Below are 13,630 nucleotides of genomic sequence, written 5' to 3'. Positions count from 1 at the left end.
TTCGACGTAGAGTTTTTTATACGCTATTAAGCGAAAAAAAGGAATTTACACCTCTTCCCGGTCTTATTTTAAAGGTTGTACGCTAAGACATTTTTCCAATTTAGGAAATAGAAATTTTTTGTAGAAGCCTAAGGTTAGCCTTAGGCTTATTGCAGCCAAACCTGCAATAAATTAAACGAAAGATGTCTAGACAATATGGCAAATTCTAAGATTCTAAGCAATGTGTGTCAGAGCAGTGTCTAACAGCAAAATCATCCTGTCATACTTTTATATATTTTATGACTGAGATCATTATTTATAATGAATTCCAGACTTGTAATAATAGATTTAATTTTGGACCAAATAAAAATATATGATATAAACAACATGCTTTTCTGCGTTTGAACCGACGGTTGGTATGCGAAAAAGCGTCAACTCGCTTATCACCAAATTTTGCATGCTTCTGGGTTGAAAAATCGAAAATTATTCTTTCCGGAAATAGCAGGTGTCATAAAGTATCTTTCCCATAATGCAAACAAAAATTGCATCAACTGCTGAATTGAATGCAAATGAACGAAATAATCTGAAATAATGACCATAACCTCGGAAATGTGTGCACACACATCAACATTAAACAATTAGCCATCGCATTCGCATCGGTCTATTCTACCCGCCACCGGGTTCAGACTTCAGCATATTTTATCATAATCTCCTGGCGACTTCTCAGCCGATACAGAGCCGTAATTTGGATTTCAAATTCGATTTGCGGTTACCATGCGTTGCTTGCTTCAACTTCATGGACAGCGGCACCAGCAGTTCTCGGTGTCACATGCTGCAGCGCACCAACCGCGGTGGTTCGGATCTGTAAGTCAAAACCGAAGGCAGTCAATTTAAAATGGAACTTTTTTTCTGCGGTTCTCGTGGCAACTGCACAATAAGGTCTCCTCCGCCGGTTGCGGACAACCACCAGATCATCGCCAGTTTCGCTCGGCTGGACAGGTACAATGGAATCACTCCGGAACTTGTCGGCAGGATCTTCTTTGTCTATCGGATTTAATAGATTCATTTCCAGGAGATGTTCTGCCGCAGTGTCCGGGTTGAAATGGGAGAATTATAATTTCATATTAGCAGCGCGACAATTTGTATGTATGTATGTACGGATGAATTCAACGGAGGTTTTTTGTTGTTTTCTTTTTTACTATTATTTTCCAGCAAATAAACACCAACGGCGGACCCTTATTATGCATAGGTGCTTATAATTGTTCGTACACTTCAAAAACACTTTTGTAATACAACTTTCGGTTTCAACCGAATTGATTATTTATTTATTTAAAATCCATTCTAAGAACAACCCAATAAACTACTTTTTCGGCACTTTTGTGCAAACATAGGTTTGTTAAACTGCAGACAAAGGTACGTGTTGCGCTATATCAGTCGCGAAAACAAGAAATGCTTCATAATGCAAATTTTATTCACACGAAAAGCAACCGATTATTGCTGAAGAAACACGCTCGAAAAGGCACCATGATATTGCACCAACGAGCATACACATGTTTACCGTCACACTTCAATTAAGATTTCAATTATAGATTTAGTTGAAAATAAAAATATATTTTACTACCCAAAAAGCCTACCAAGCGAGTGGGTCCCACTACGAAACTAGTTCATGTCTTTCGCATCGTACGTAGCCGATGATATATTATCAGCACTAATGAAACATTGAACAGAAAGTAACAAAATTATTCTCATAACTATGTATGCTGTTGTTTGTTTATGCAAACATCTGAATTTATAATGTTCTGCAGTTTGAAATTAACCGTAAAGAATTGCAGTTATTAACTATGAAAAATTAGTTTCCTGTATTGTCGGGGTAAAGTTGTAGTACACTTGACCTACCAAACAAAACACTGAAATATCAATGTGACAAATAAACAATGTGACAAATGACAAATGAAATGAGTAAATAATAACAGGGATACCTCGATATTACACAATTTCAAAAAGTTGTCTTGCATAGAAACGTAACTTATTTGTTTTAAGTATGGCAACCTCCCAGGTGGTCTCCAAGTAAGAACTTTCGTAAGAACCGGCGAAATTTTCCCACCTACTGTATTTCCCTAAGCGAGTTCTCCATGCGAGTCGCTTTTTTCTATACTGCCGACCCACAAATTACACTCCACGCGTGAGTTTTTTATCTGTAATTTTTCCCGCGCAAGTTCATTAGCAAACTCAAGCGTAAGCGGAGGGCAAAAAATTGATAAACAGAGTTAGTTAAGCGGAGCCGAAAAATTCGGTTTCCCCGAACATTTGCCAGATTCAAAAATGCACGAGCAAACAGTTTCTTATGGAAAAGTAAGGTTATTTTCTTAGCCTATTCACAGACGGACCGACGGATCTAGAGGTAGTCCGTCTCTTGCTGCTCCTGGATAGAAATCGCAAAAATTGGACAAACGGGATCAGAAAAAAGAGGAAAAACGCGAGAAAGAAAAATAGAAAAAACTGGCATGAAAAAAAACGAAAAAACGTGGCACAATGAGAGACAAATCGGGACATAAAAGGTGAAACAAGTGGAAAAGGAGAAAATGGGAGAAAAAAGGCAAAAAAGAGGAGACTGAATTGACAAATAGGGAAAACTGAAGAGAAAAGAAAAGAAATATTAAAAAAGGAGAAAAGGTGATAGATAATGAAAGTAAGGAAAACGAGAAAAAAATGAGGACAAACTGAATACACAAAGAGAAAAACCAGAATAAACATAAAAAACAGATTAGAACAAAGAGAAAAGAAACGGAGAAAATACGGGAGCAGGAAATTTGAGAAATGACAATAGGAAAAGAGCAAAATAGAGAGAAAACATTAAATTAAAGGGCCATAGTTAGAATAAGATGGAAACTGGAAACGAAAAAAGGAATGAGTAACAACGGAAAAGGCGAAAGAAAATTACAAAAAAATGAGTGAAATACAAGAAGCAAAACAGGACTGAAAAGAAGAAAAATATTGAACAAAAAACGCAGAAAAACGGAAAAATGAAATAGAAAGATCGAGACAGAAAAAACTGAGAGTAATTGAGGACAAATGGAAGGAAAAAGAAGAAATTGGAGAGCAAAAAACCCAGAAAACAATACAAAAAAGAAAAATCGGAACAGGTGAAAAAACGGAACTGAAAAGAAGCAAAAGAGTGGGACTGGAAACAAGCAAAAGTAGTTTCAAGTTCAAAAAGTTTCAATCTCAAATCTCAAGTCGAATTTAAATCCAGTTTACGTTCAATTTCAATTCCAATTTTAAGCATAATTTCAAAACCAATTTCAAGTGTAGTTTAATCCACTTTCAAGTCCAGTCCTTGTTTAATTCACTTAATTCCAGTCCAATTTCAAATAAAAATTTTCAATTCTCTTTTAAGCCCCATTCCATGTCTAATTTCAAGTAAAACTTCCAGTCTAGATTATCCCAAATTTAATTCCAATTTTAAGTCCAATTTCCAGTTCAATTGGAAATAAAGCTTCAAGCCCAAATTAGTCGAAATTCAAGTCTAATTTAATACCCTATATCAAGTCCGATTCCAAGTTCAAATTCAACTGTCTAATTTCTATATCGGCAGGGATTTTGTGATGATTAATAATAGACTCGCCATCCTACTATTACTCGATTTTCCAAGCCAAAACATTCTTCTGAAAGGTCGGGCGGCCCACCTTTTGGCACACTGTCTTGAACTGTATATCGTTTTGTCTATAGTCTAATGCCCGAATTTGCTCGCAGCCTTTCACTATGAATTGTGCGCAACATTAATCTCCCGAGGGAATGCGGCTCAAAATCGTCGCACTCGGGCGGAGTTTAAGAACATGCGTCCGTGGTATGTTTCGAAGCTAAAGAAGACTCTGAAAACGCTCAAGTTTACCTCAGAGTTATTTTAATTTGCTAATTTACCCTAACTTTGTCAGATTCGAATCAGTCAGAGTCCCGAATCCGTGCAAATTACGCGCTAAAATTTGTCTTAGCTTTGTTTCTATTAGTTCTATTTTATTTTTGAATCCCGCTTCTCAATTTTGGCTTTTGACGTAGGACTACGTCTTTGATTTCTATTCTATCTATATGGGGGTGCACTTTAGAAAAACTTAAAGGGAACATGTAACGAAAAGTGGTTATGGTTTGCACGCTTATAACTCAGTCATCCGTCAACAGATTATAGAAATATTGGTATCAATCGACTAGAAATTTTCCAAAAAATCCATTACAACACAGTAGATTGCATGTTTTTTTAACAGACATTTAATATTTGAGAAAATATTAGGCGAATATTCATTAGTACATTATTTTCATTTTTTTTGCCTTCCCATGTCAATGCTTTCCTAGCATGGATATATGAGATGAGCTATGGGTTAAGCTCCCTGATGGTTGTATTTAATTTACGCCGTATAGAATCCGATCGAAAATTGTTGAGCTTCAACCAAGCGAGACGCCAATAAACCGAAGAATCCATCAACTCGACTCATCCGCCAGCGAACGATATGGTTTTGGCTGCTATTTATTTGAAACTATTGCGTGCCTTTCGGTGCGCATCGTCATTCGGTCAGCGGCTTTCGTAGGTGACACATCGGCAGGCAGCTTTCGAGTCACATCCGTGGCATCATTTTAAAGGTTTTATTTGAAACATATTGCGTGCCTTTCGGTACGCATCGTCATTCGGTCAGCGGCTTTGGTTGGCGCCACATCGGCAAGCAGGTAGCTTGCGACACATAACATCATCATAACATAACATCATAAACATAAAAGTCTATCTTGAGTACAGATCCTACCAGTAGTGTTTGTCCAGTAACAGTATTCCCACCATTAATTCTCACACCAATAACCTATCTGATGGACGAAAGTAGACAATAGACACCACCAGTCAGAAATTTGAGAATTTGAGATTAACAAACGGACCTTTTCAGGTCCACCATTTAAATTAGCTGAAGCGTTGAAAATATGAATTTCTCACATGGATGTAAGAACATAATCCTGTAATGCGCAACTTGGGCATCTATATATGAAATTCATACAAAAAACACCGGCTTTAGCATTGGGAGACGAATTGCTCTACATTCGTAGTCCTACGTCAAGCGTGCGCCCGTGCCACTAGGCATGGACCCTTGTACTTTTTTACCAGCTTTTTGCCAATTTTTATCGCATAGGCGAACAAATTGATGAAATTGATTTTAGGTGGATTTCAAGCCACCGTGAAACTTGCATGTGCAGTGTTTTTCGATATAAATTAACAAATCACGGTTGTTTATGATAGTACCATTACATTATATTAAATTTATTAATTTGATTAAATTTACAAAAAAGTTGTATTTGTGATCTTAGTTTTCGTAATTACTGACTACAAGAAAATTTTACAATATCCAGATTAGTTTCAAATTAATGATATTCATATAACGAGCATCGTTTCGTATAGCAATTTGGCATCGTTTGTTTTTGTGCCTCGTTTGTTGCATTATCCCCCACCGAAATCGCGCGTAGTTTTCGACAAATTACATTTCAATTAAATTGGATCTTTATCTAGCTCCCCCTTCTACTAACAACAGTTCCTTTCACGTAATGCTTGTGAAGATGCAGAGGATTCCCTGGTCTTTAGTAGCAACAAGTATTGGACTAACATTCCTTTCCATCCCACGAGGACCCGCATTCGGACGTGGCCGGCGTCGGTATTGATCAGCATGCAGGGACCTGATAAGGTTGCACAATGAGGAACGGTGTGCTGTTCCAAGCATGCTTTTTCCAGTCATCATTTGGCAATTTTCATCGGTCCTGGTCAATAACGGAGTAGCAGCACACGGGCGGTATCCTATGCTTATGCTAATTACGTTTGGGTATGTGATATTGAATAGAAAATTTACTTTTTCACTTCGGAATCAAATCAGTGGACAGCTAAGGAACGAGCAAGCAGTGCAAATATCTAAAGTGTTCGGAGACACAACAGTCTGTCGGTAAGGTTATGGCCTCCCAGCAATAGTACGACATGTTTATTACGAGTTACCTTAACCAAAGAAAACCCTTCAATAGCGAGTACAATTATCGATGCGTATAAGGGACCAAACGGCTAACAAAAAGCGAACACAAATTAAGAACATAAAAGTGATTTTGCACAGGTTTGCAAGAATTCGAATTACCTCAACATTCATCAACAGTTTACCGACTCGTTTGCAGACATAAAAAATACTCAAGTGAATCAAGATTTGGCTATAATGATGAGCTCATGGCTACAAATGAGGTTTACTTTGAAACCAAATCAAAATCTTTCAACATACATGAGAAAAGCATTGGAATGATTGCGTTGCAGTTGACGATTAGTTGTATAGTAGATTTTACGGACTTGAAAGGGAACAAGAGCGAGGACCGTAGCCAAAACTAGTACGGCCCGTCACAGTCGTCCGGTTAGAGCTGGAATCGCAAACTTTTTTTTTTTGTTTCTGCCATCCGTCGACGACCTTGGCGAGGACTAATATCGCGTGAAGGAAAATTCATGAAATGCTAACACACTGGTACGTCTGCCCGTGCCACCGGTAAGCACAAGTCTACAACAATCCCACTACAATGCAATGGTGGAAAAGTCCAATTTCTTATCCGTGCTTTCTGTGCTGCTGCCTGCATGCACATGCAGGCCGTCAAGGATGCCTCCGCGACGACTACTTCGGACGAGGGCCACACTACAGGCCGAGGGTATATGTATAGCGATATATAAGTACGGCATGTCTTGAACGGCGCAGCAAAAAGAGACGAATTGGTTTATACTATATTTTTTATGATCACTATTTCGAGAAACCGGTTCACTGCTGCTGGCGAACCGAACTGGTCTGGTGTAGATGAACTATTCGAGTTTGCGGGCATACCTATGGATTTACTTTTTTTTTGTCGATTATAAAGCGAGCGGATTCCGCATGGCATGGCGGCTGGCTGGTTTCTTTCGGGGACGACCGAGAGACAAGACAAGAGTGTAGTGTTGGTTTCAACGGCCTTTACCGAAGCCGATGCTGCTGCCTGGGTTTTCATTTCCGTGGCTGCTGCCACGGCTGCATTTTCTGGCTGGCTAATTTTGCACTGGTACGGGCGATGAATAATGGTTTTCTTCCATTGTGACAGTGGACTGCATCGGAAAGATTTAAATTTAGAATGTCGGAGATTTAAAATGAATTAGGCTCGCATTCAGACCGGCGGAGAAGTCGAGGTTGGTCCGACAAAAAGTTGGCATTATAGCTTGGGGGATGATTTGACCTTTCCTTTTTATAAAAAAAAAATTCAAATAAAATGAACGTAAAGTTTATACGAAATTGAAAAAATGATTTTCCAACTTTTCTAGCAAGTACTCTAAAAAATAGCATTGAAATATGCTTTCCAAAGTATGAACTCAACATTCGAACGTATCTAAACAAAAAAAAATCGATAAGAATACGACTGCAAAACTTGTTTGTTTGGGTTGCTGACATTTTACGCCGGTTATATTTACTCAGCGTGAGATAGGCTGATGCACACGGTGGCGTTGCACCGCCGCTGCTGATTTGGCCTTAACTTCCTTCGCAGCCGGTTCACAGCCAGAAGACGACCGGGCCGGGTCGGGCCGGCAGTAGAATGGAACCCGACGTTTTCGAAGGTCTTGTTCTCATTCTGGCGAGTCGGGGATGGCAGCAGGCAGGGGCACAAAACCCGCCGCAGATGTAGATGATCCACCGAGTCCGAGTGTAGAGTAAATGGAAATCGATCGCGGCCACTGCCGCGTCTGTTACTATGTGTACTTTGTACATGTGTCTTGGTTGCCAGCTAGTATCGTCGCTCTTGTTCCTACCCGGCTGAATTGAATTGAAGGTCGAATTTATTAATATTTTGGTTAAACAAATTGCCGATATCAGACATTTGCTTATGCACACATTCGCTTCCATCTGGGTAATTATCTATCCGCGATGCATCGATTATCCGCCTGTTTTGTATGCAGTGTTTGATTAGTATAGCAGACGGTTTATGATGCATTTCAAATTCAATTAATTCCTCGTTGCGTTTACCTATAGTGTTTCATCTTAAAGGAATTGATGATTTTTGATATCATAGAATGTTAATTGTTGTGATCAAATATGTAACATTTCCCTGCTAGTCCTTTTTTTTTTGAAAAAAAAATTAATACATTAAAACAATATAATTAAAGTAACATTTTTTCCTATCCTATCTTACGAATTGTTCAGAAGAAGAGACTAAAACTGATGAAGCATGACTTTCTGCAGTAACGAAAGCAAAAATTCGCGGAAAGCTTTGTTAAAACAAAAGTTTACATGTTCAGAAAAGGAAAAAGAAAACATTATCTGCACTTAAGAAATGTGATATCCACTAAAAATGAAAGGATAATGAGGAAACTCAGATAAAAAATTTCTCAATGTTTGTGCGCATTATTTGATCATTAAAAAAATTTTACTCTCTTATAAAAACTGCAGTCGTTCAAAAAGCGCAAATCATTGCCATGGCTCTTCATTTGATTCTTGATTCGATCCAGAAACCTCACAGTCATGCATGCAGTAAATTAGTAAATTAGATGATGACTTTGATTCTGATCACCATACAATAGTTTTTTCGTTGTCTCACGAAGTAATTCGAATCCCGTCAAATTCTGTGTTTTATTATCACAAAATTAATTGGTAACTATCACATTGAGACTAGTTTCCAGTCACGAATTGGATTTGCGCAAATTTAGAAGCTCACCCTTCAATGATAATTGGTATGAGATATTATTCTGTTCCAAAAACTAGAGTAAAATTTTCCAATGGTTTTTTTCATGTTCCCAACTGCTGCATAGCTTGAAAAATCTACTCAGGCGTCAATACCAACGTCCTCTTGTCACTACTAGAATGTATAATTAGCAAACAAATGTATATTTAATTTTTTTAAAAAGTTACACGAGTACGAGTTTTTACAATCGACGAAGGGGATGGTAGAAAAAAGCAATGAAACAAAAGTGTTTTTAAGTATCCAAACAGTGTAGGACAAGACGTGAAGGGGAAAGAGCGGACAATTAGGGACGGGGGAGGGTCATTGAAGCAGCGCTTATAAAGCTGGAGGATCCGCTGATCGGATCATGCTTTAGCCAATTATAATCGGAATCGAACTCAACCTCTCTTCTCAGGCTTTCTGGATGTGGGTGTGTAACCACAGGGCCTTGTTCTTTATTTTTCAAATACAGACGACACATACTTCTCGGTATCCTGGCTGAACTTCTAAAGGCGGGGAGCGAGCGGCTGTACGAAGCAATCCACAGGAGCATTTTCAGGATCTGAGGGGCAGAACAAACGACGGAGGAGCGGTTGGACAGCCTCATTTGCTCTATTTTCAAAAAAAGACATCGACTTAAGTGTAAAAACTACAACACAGTGTACAATTTGCAGACTCATCATCTGTTTGTGAACTTTAAGGCGGCGTACGATTCAGCCAAATGAAATGAGCTGTGTCAAATAATAGGACACGTCAGGAGGACAGAGATCGTGAGAAACTGGAACAACTATTACGGGTTAATGATACGTGCAAGTTTTACGAGAAGGGGAACCAAAATCGTAAGGGCTACACAGCTAAACCTGACACGTGTAGGGAGGTAGCCGATAGGTGGAAGCAGTATTTCGAAGAGATCCAGCGAGAAATTCGTCAGCGGAAGAATCAGGCGTGCTTTAAGGGGCTCGTGCTACTACGGATCAAATTTTTACTCCCCGACAAATCCTTCAGAAATGTCGAGAGTACAGCGTGCCCACGCATCATATCTTCGTGGATTTCAGAGCAGCATACGAAACAGTTGAACGCGAACAGTTATGGCAGATAATGCACGAGTGAGTACGGGTTTCCAGACAAACTGACGCGGCTGATCAAAGCTATCCTGGAGCGAGTGATGTGCTACGTGCGCGTTTCGGGGACACTCTCGAGTCCTTTCGAATCGCGCAGAGGGTTGCGGCAAGCGGATGAACTATCCTGTATGTTATTCTAGTCTTCGCAGACGACCTCGACATCATTACTAGAAACCTTGAGATGGCGGAGGCAATCTACGCTGCGGCAGACTAAAAACTGAGGTTAGGCTAATCAATGCGTCGAAAACTAAATACACTCAAGTCGCTTTTTACGCGAAGGATACGTTCCGCGTAAATCAAAACCGCGTAAATTCCGAAGATCGCGTAAAAAACCGCCTAAATTCCGAAATTAGCGTAAAAAACCGCGTAAATACCAAAATTTGCGTAAAAACAACCAAAATTTCGCGTAAAAAAAACTTTGTGGATTTCAACACTACGCGAAAAAACAGACGTTTTGAGCACATCTGCGTAAATTCCGAAAATCGCGTAAAAACCGCGTAAATTGCGAAATTCACGTAAAAAACCGCGTAAATTCCGAAAATTGCGTAAAAAATCGCGTAAATTCCGAAATTCGCGTAAAAAACCGCGTGAATTCCGAAAATCGCGTAAAAAACTGCGTACATTCCGAAATTCGCATAAAAAACCGTGTAAATTCCGAAATTCGCGTAAAAAACGCGTAAATTCCGAAATTCGCGTAAAAATAGTCGCGTAAAAAGCGACTTCAGTGTATATGGTAGGAAGAGGCTCCAGAGAAAGTAATGTTTGCCTCCCACGGACAGTGACTATTGACGGCGATGAACTGGAAGTGGTTGATGAGTTCGTATGGTTGAGATCTCTGGGAACCGCCGACCATAATACGAGTAAGGAGATCCAACGACGCATTCAAGCTGGAACTCAAGCCTACTTTCCCCTCCGCAAGTCGCTTCGATCAAGGAGCATACACCGCCGCACAAAGCTGATCGCTAAACAGACCGGTAGTCCTCTACGAACTTGAGACAGTTATTTTGCTTACAAAAGACATACGTGCACTTGCCGTATTTGAACATGTTTTGCGGACTATTTTTGCGGAATACAAACGGAAAGCGGAGAATGGCGGTGGCGTCTGAATCACGAGCTACAGTTGGCGAAAGTTGAGAAACTACGGTGGGCCGACCACGTCGCAAAGATGCCGGACGACTGTACAGTGAAATCCGTTCTTTTCAAGAGCCCCATCGGCACCAGGAATAGAGAGGCTCAACGTGCTAGATAACTCGACCAGGTTGAAGCCGACTTGCTTGTGTCGAGACGTGCAACGAATTGGTGACGAGTAGCACAGGGCAGAGTCAATGTTGCAAATCAAGCAAGAAACCAACGATGCCTACTCTCACGCGAGTTAGTATAAGAAGCATAGCATTCAACGATTAAATCACTCACGCAGCCGCCGTTACTGTGTGCTCGCGAACGCACAATCTCATATCGTCTTTCTGCATAGCCCACTCGCAAGTCAAACAACTCATGAACAACCAGCTGCCCGCGAGGGCTAGTGGCGCATTGGCATACAGATTGTGCATTACTTTTTCTTTTCTTTTTCATCTTTCCCCTCGATTCTTCTCACGGAGGGGAGTGCGATTCCTCGCGAGTGATCGGTATCAGCAGCTCGAGCAGCAATGACGAGCGAGAGCAACGACCGTAGCTGTTAGCTAAATACACACTCGTAAAAGCTCGTCCCAGTACATGAATAAATAAGAGCGAGAGTCCGAAAGGGACCGTTATGCCGGAATTGTTCATTAGAACGAGTGCGCTTGTGTGAGAAAATTAGACCACACGAGTGTGGGCTTCGCAACACTGTAACTGAGTGCAGTGGAGCACTGTTAGCAAGCAACTATAAGCTTTGTTACAAAAGTAGCTCGTCATTCTAGTTTTACCATTATGTTTGGCAGCCGCGGTCGCAACTCGGGAATATAGAAGCGCACAGAACAAAACACATTCAACCAGTAAGTATGACAGGATTGGACAGCATCAAAGCGATGACCTTGTTTTTTTTAAAGATCGTTGACAATGCTTCAAGCGTAATAAAGAATGAGTTGAATTTTTTTGGATTTATTTGCAGTTTCCTAAGGATTCATTTGAAATTCTTTCTGAAGATATATTTGACGTTTTCGTTGGAGTTATTTTCTTCATGATTACTCAACTTTTCTAGAACAGGCGACACATGCATACACGGACTGGCTACTATGAATCTGCTTTCGTGACTTGACAATTGCAGAAAGCTACAGTGAAGAAGTTTGAAATAATTGGGGAAATATTTTTTTTCCAATGGAAACTACCGAAATCATTTCAATTTTAAAGTAGAAAAATCGGAAAACGCAAACTTTAAGATATAGGCCAAATGCCTTGCTTTCTTGTATTGATAAACTTCTCGCCTATGTTTTTGAGCAATTGCGTCGCAACAAGGTTTTCATTCCTTGTGACCTTTTTGCAGTTTAAACAGGTATTTGAAATTGAAGAAACCGCTAACGTAGTACTAAGTGACGTTTTTTCGTTTGAGTTTCCGCACAAACGCCGCTGCAGTAAAAGTTTATGTAGATAATCTGCAAACTATATATGTCGTCAGTCCGGATGCATTCCCGTGATTAGTTCTCCAGCTGCGAAACTTTTTATTGTGTCGATAAGGCAGCGCAAATTTTCTGACCGATGGAAATTTTCTTATATGTTTCCAAACACACAAAAAGGTGACTAAAAAAATAGTAATAAATGCCGTCTGTTTGACTGTTGTGAAATTTATATTGACGCCATCCAGCAAGGAAAAGTTGGTTTAGATCTTACCTGACTAACATGAGTTTATGTGTCAAAATAGGATCAATCTGGAGTCCCGCAAGGCAGCAACCAGCGTTCGTTGCTCTTTTCGATGTTTTGCTTAGATACTAATAGCATTGTTTTGTTAATTAAGATACAATGATAGAGTTCTTTGAAAAAACAAACTGTATAGCAGGATGAAGGCTAATACCATTCTTATAAAATAAAGATTCATCGTGAATACTGTATAATCAGTCGACGTGAAAATGCATGTGTTTATTCAGAATCACTCGTCCAAGCACTTAAACTTCTTCGCGATTTTTAGCAGAGTGCCGAAAAGAATAGCTTTAATTTTAGTCGTCACCAGTATTGAAAAATTCACTGTTGACTGCGGCTTTCCACTTGAAAGAAGAACCATCAGAACGGTCTACCTAAAAAACAACAAACTGTTTGTCTACACTTTTGGCTGGTACAGCTCTACTGAAATCATGTTTAATATATTATGTGTATTAAAATATGCAATCGATTTACAAGTGGAATGGTTGACTAGCATTCGTAAACATTCATTGGTCAAATCAATCGCACATGTTTTTGTCGATAGGATGCTCCTGGTCAATTCGATTTTCATAGGAACTACTCCTTCTTTTGCAGTTATGGTGTGGAGATTCGTTTCTTTTAACCTAGCGGCGCATTGTAAGCTATCTATGACATTTATTATTCGTGCTGGTTAGTTGTATCTAACTGGTGAGATTAAACAAATGAAAACTTAATCTAACATAAAATTGTCACTAGCTTTTAGGTGTGATTTCTCACAACAAGAATTACTGCATTACTGCAATAAGAATTACACAAAACGCTGCATGTTATCTAATAAGTTTTCAAACGAGACTTCAATTCTTATTAAATTCCAGTGGCATAATTTTGGAATTAATTGAATAGAAAGGGTTGTATGTAGCTTACAACATGGTTTACTTTCAGGACTTCAACTTGATCTAGGTTTTAATCGAATTGAATTATCCCCGACCTGTTGG

At 39.5% G+C, this 13,630-nt stretch overlaps 1 protein-coding gene across 3 annotated transcripts in view; it reads right to left on the bottom strand.

The window, feature by feature from the left end:
* The window catches only part of LOC128742806 (fibronectin type III domain-containing protein 3B), a 94,105-nt gene that overhangs the window by 62,133 nt on the left and 18,342 nt on the right, over positions 1-13,630 (bottom strand). The window lies entirely within an intron of this gene.

The sequence above is a fragment of the Sabethes cyaneus genome, chromosome 3 (genome assembly GCF_943734655.1).
Source record: "Sabethes cyaneus chromosome 3, idSabCyanKW18_F2, whole genome shotgun sequence".
Lineage (NCBI taxonomy): Eukaryota > Metazoa > Arthropoda > Insecta > Diptera > Culicidae > Sabethes > Sabethes cyaneus.
Note: the sequence above shows the minus strand (reverse complement) of the source record. Positions and strands in the feature narration are given on the sequence as shown.